The sequence below is a fragment of the Tenrec ecaudatus genome, chromosome 12 (genome assembly GCF_050624435.1).
Source record: "Tenrec ecaudatus isolate mTenEca1 chromosome 12, mTenEca1.hap1, whole genome shotgun sequence".
Taxonomy (NCBI): Eukaryota; Metazoa; Chordata; class Mammalia; order Afrosoricida; family Tenrecidae; genus Tenrec; species Tenrec ecaudatus.
The window spans coordinates 44,330,529-44,336,077 of NC_134541.1; the positions used below are offsets into that span (position 1 = coordinate 44,330,529).

Consider the following 5,549-nt stretch of genomic DNA (forward strand, 5'->3'; position numbering starts at 1 on the left):
TTTTCAGTCAATCAAATCTGTTCTTGAGATGGTCTCAAAATTCAGGTGGGATATACACGACGTCGGATTTGGGCTCTTGTGGACTTGTTTTCATTTTCTTTACCTTTAACATGAACTTACATATGAGCAATTGATGGTTGTTCCCACAGTCAGGTCCTGGCCTTCTTTAAGCTGCTGATATTGAGCTGCTCCATCTTCTTTTCCCAAAGGTGTAGTTAATTTGATTGACGTGTATTCCACCTGGAGAATTCCATGTGTATAGTCACTTTTTGTATTGCTGAAAGGGTATTTCTATGAACAAATCATTCCTCTCTAAAAATTTTATCATGTGATCTCTACCCTCATTTGTATCAATAAGAGCATATTTTCCAACTACTGTTCCTTCCTTTTTCCTTCTAACTTTTTCATGCTAATCTCCAACAATTATCAATGCATTTTAATTTCATGTTTGATCAATTTCCATTAGACCTTCAGTATCTGGCAATGTTTTGAAGCTATGCATAAGGCTTTCGGTGGCTTCTTCCTTCCAAGTGGGCAGAGGATTCTTTGTTTGTTGTCTATTCTTAGATTGGAAGCTCCATTGAGCTATAGGACAGACCACTTCAACAGCAAACTTCCTGTGTTTAACTTGTCTCAATATGCACAAATCACATTTTTCTAACTGCATCCAGAGTGGTCTGTAATAATTAAATCTTATTATGTTATCCTCTTGTGAGGATGGCGCAGGACCAGGACGTATTTTGTTCTGTTGTTCGCAGGTGCTCAGAAGGGATACTATGACAACATGATATCTCCTGCTTATGAATCCCTAGAAACATAGTGCTTAAGTGCTCTGGCTGTTAACTGGGAGATACATCATTTGAACTCTGCAAATCGGTACTCTGCAAGAGAACACGTGGAAATTTGCTCTGTCAAGATTTAAAGCTTTGGAATCTCCATGAGGCAATTAGGTTCTGCCGATAAGCTCGCTATGAGTTGGCATCCACACAAGGGCAATAGGTTTGTCCTCTGCCTACAACCTACTAAATATCCTTTTTTATTTCAAGTTAGGGTCTTACAACCTTAAAATGGATATCTATTCCCCAGAAACCATATTTAGCATTTATCGTTCCATCTCTCATCACTCTCTGGCTTACTGTCCAGGATTTAACAATAGACATCATATGTGAAATACTACTTCTTGTCTCCCTGCCTTTGTTTTGCTGTCATGTCACCAGACATGCTCCATCACTCTTCCCTCTTTCTCTGTATAGCTCTTGAAAGACTTACAAGGGTCAAATGTATCTTTTGGTGTATTTGTAGTACTCTGTGTATGGGATCGACCTGGTAGTAAGTTGACATTGTTTTCGATGATATGGTCTCTGAACTGTGAAATACCGTCAGTGGCAGCCAGTTGATGTCACTCACGGTGACCCTATAGGACAGGGTAGCACTGCCCCTGTGACTTTCCAAGACTGCAAGTTTTAAGGGGAGTAGAAAGCCCTGTCTTTCTCCAATAAGCTAGCTGGTTGTTTCACACTGCTGACCTTGCAGTTAAGCAGCCTACCAGTGAACACTAGGGGTAAGAAATCTATCTCAATTTTAGGGAACTCAACACCTATAGTCACTGTAAGTTTAACATTTTTGATGACTGAATGGGTTACTTGCTCTTGACGTTACCTTCTATCAGTCTCATAACCCTACCTTTTAATTTCAATACTTCTTGGGATCAAATCATATTCATTGTCAAATTGATGGTTTTCTTTGGGGCACTCTTAGTCACTGGTGAGTTTTGAGTAGAGAAATCTCACTTTACACAATTAGACAATTTTGTGAGATGGAACATTAACTTGAGTGGGGAAACCCTAAAACTGGGATATCAATAAAACATAAAAAAAATATCTAAGAAGTATTAAGACCAAGAAAAGGAACACATAAGATGGAAGCAGGAAATAAAAGATAAGTGCTATCTTATCTTCTCTATTATTAGTTTATATGATGTGGTAGTCACACAATTTTATGCCAACTTGATAAAAGAATGAAGGGGTGGAGTCTAGCCTGTTATTTAGGTCACAGGCTGTCGGATCCCTACTTGTGGGTGTGGCCTTCCCATGAGGATTCTGGGAGCTTCTTCCTCCTCCCTGAAAGCAGGACACACACTCTCTCTGCTTCACCTTCCTTCTGACAAGCTACATGGATCCATCCTGCTGGCACACAGAGCCCTGGAGTTGGTTCCACTGTCACAGGATTCATGAGACTTTCCACTCACAGGTCTTCCTGCATTTGGCATCATTGCATGGCTACATGAGATTGAAGAGGAATTTTTTTATGGACTGGAATCAGACGTATGGGCTAATATAGGACTTATAGATTTTATTTGGACTGGACTGGGATGTTTTCTTAATATTCAATTACTCTTTCACATAAAGCTCTCTCTTATACCCATATGAATGTCCCTAGATGTATTTCTCTAGCCAACCTGGTCTAACATATTTTGGTACCTGGAGTGGAGTACTAGAGAAGCAAATCGTGAAGATGAAGATTGGATGCTTATTTGACCTATGCCTTATGGTAGATTTTCTTTGGCTAGATGGAGGTCAGATAAGTCCACACTGATTACTAAAAGGACATGCCCTTTCCTTGTGCCCTTTTAAGTCTAGCCGGGAAGCAGAGTTGAGTTTATGATTATGAAATGAAAGCTACACAATTAAAAGGGGGGACCTTGTTCATGAGGAAAATGTTCAGCACCTTTCTTGCCTTCTGAGATCCCTGCTGCTGCCCCCTGACCTCCCAGAACAGCCATGTCATCAGAATCAAGCAAAAAGCGGAAGCCCAAAGTGACTTGAAGTGAGGGAGCTCCGGCCGCGCAGGCACTAAGCACGAAGGTAAACACTACAGTGAAGAGGCAGAGGTGGACCTGCGGGACCCTGGCAGAGACCATGGGCTGTACAAACTCACATGGCAAGAGCTGCAGAGGCTCATGGCTGAGATTAAGCACCTGAAATGCAAAGGAAGCAAAGAAATGGCCGTGGAAATTGAAGAAAGGTGGATCCAGAGCTGTGTGCATTTGCTGACCCTCCGAAAGCTCCACCAACTAGCTCACATCCGGCTGAAGAAAGGCTGAGATCAGACTCATGACGTGAAACACAAAGTAGATGCCTGTCACCTGCAGCTGCAGCCCATTGTACTTGAGGTGATGCACCTTTGGAAAGAGATCACCAAAGGCCTGGAATTTACCAAGGCATGAAGACATTGATCTGGTAGTTAGGAGGAATTTTATCAGGAGACTCCTCCAGATATCAGCAAGGTCAAAGTCACCAACAAATGCTTGCAGGTCTAGACTGGGAGCTGGAGAAGTGGAAAAGACTGACAGAGAGGGTCTGTCCAAGAAGGAGAGATTCTCAAGGAGATCAAGGTGAAGGAGGAGTACCTGAGCAGCCTTCAGTCTCGGCTCACCAGCATCACACAGGCCTCCTCCCAGTGCAGGAATACTTGTTCATGCTGCTTGACCAGGTCCACAAGCAGCGCTTGACAGCCAGACATCTGCCATCGCCTCTCTAGGCCCTCTTTGTCCAGGCCACTTCTTACGGGCAAGCCTGTGATAAGACCTTGTCGGTGGCCATTGACAGCAGTGTGGACAACGCCAAGGTCCTATTCAAGCCTCCCGAGTGCTCCCAAGAGGATGAAAGTGACTCGGCTGCTGAGGAGGAGCAGACACTAAACGCCGGCGCCCCACACTGGGAGTTCAGCTGGACAACAAATGCATGGAGGTGCTGAAGAGGCACCCACTGGCTGTCATGCTTGCCCTGAGATGCCAAGATGAGAGTGCTTCACCTGACCTTCCTCTGCCCCATGACAGTAAAAGTCACTGTGACCACCGCCCCAGAGCCCATCTCCCCCATCACTGCAGGTGACCTGCTGTCTCCTGACTCAGTCCAGAGCTGTGTGTATCCTGAGGATCATGAGAAGAAAACACCAAATCCCGCCAATCAGTACCAGTTTGACAAAGTTGGCATCCTGGCTTCGAGAAACTACATGTTTGACCTGGGTCACGCTTATCTGTGGGTTCAGAAGCCGGGTGCCTTCCACTTCCCCAAAGAGCCAGCACAGTACACAATGATGGCAGATCACTAGCTGAGTGCTATCCACATGGGGACCACCGTGAAACTGCTGAAATCAGAGTGCAGTCCAGCCTGGCCCTCAATAAGCAGTTTGCATCTCTTGAACATGGCACTGTGTCCGTTACCAGCAATTGCCAGTACCTCTGCCTGGACAAGGAGGTCTCTTGCCTGGTGAGGTGGGTGACAATGGCCCACAAGGATTACGTAGAGCTGCATTTCACCAAAGGCGTTGTGGAAGTACACCTGGCAGAGGATGCCAGTTTCTACTACATGGCCCTCATTGAACGGGGCAGAGATCAGCTCCAGGAAGCCATGGTGCTGAGCCCTGGCTACTCTCCCCTCCCCCACCCCCACCCCAATTTTCTAGCTCTGTCTAAACTGGAAGGGATAGAAGACCAACAGCAATGATGACAATGTTCAGGCCATGGAGAGTGAGGTCAACATGTGCTACAAGGAGCTGGCCACCAGTCCTTGACCAACCAGCTGCAGTGCCTGTGCATGCTGCCAGATATCTACCTGGAGAGGAAGGGTCACGAGAGCATGCAGGGACCAAGGAGTTCCCCAGGAGATGTGTCGGTGACTTTTCAGGGGTTCCAGTAGGATGAAGTGGTTTAAATTAAGCCACCCTCAAGGATTCCTCAGCCATCACTGACCCCTGTTGGGTGGTACCTCTGTGCTGGGATGGCAAAGGGGGGCGTTGCTTTTATGTGTCTATCCTCTTAAAGTGTCACCTGAACCCCTCAAAAATATTTCTTTTTGGTTTGTTTTTTTTTACTGAAAGGACATGAAAAGTGAAGGTTTTGATTTCTAGAAATTTTATTTGGTTATTCCTGCTTGAAATGGCAAAAATGAATGTGATAGATGTAAATTTTGAGCCCAGGGGGCAAAATCACCCCTTAAACTTCTTCTCTGAGACCATGCTTCTTCATAAAATTAGCTGACAGAAGATCAAAATGGCTGACAGAAAGCCCCACCCTGCAGTCAGAGGCTTAATCCATTTGATTTATCAATGTGATAGTTAAGATAACAATTACGATAAGATAGGTAAGGATTTAACTTGACTGTTTTAAGAATTGAGTTTAGAATTTGCCTTGGTTTATACTGTTTTCCTCTGACTCTTGCTATTGTTACAATGATTGATAGAAATGATGTTTGGGAAGTGAAAATAGAGACTTTGTAAGCCTACTTGCTTTCAGCCATCAATTTGAATCTTTAAATGGGTTAGGACAAGCCTACAAAGAAGGCTCTGAACAGATAAGCCCTGCCTAGTGCTTTGGAATATTCAATACATTTGCATTTGAAGAGACTTGCCTAGGGGGGTGTTTACAGACTAAAGGAAAAAAAGGAACTGATTGGCTTTTTGAATTTTAAAGTTGTGGTTTGGTCCTGAAGTTGGAAAATTTTGGAACCACAAAGGAACTCTCCTCTGTAGGCCTTAACAAAAGGGAG

At 44.3% G+C, this 5,549-nt stretch overlaps 1 pseudogene; it reads left to right on the top strand.

Moving 5' to 3' along the window:
* The first annotated feature begins 2,780 nt into the window (after positions 1-2,780).
* On the top strand, positions 2,781-4,752 carry LOC142422642 (THO complex subunit 5 pseudogene; annotated as a pseudogene).
* The last annotated feature ends 797 nt before the right edge of the window (positions 4,753-5,549 follow it).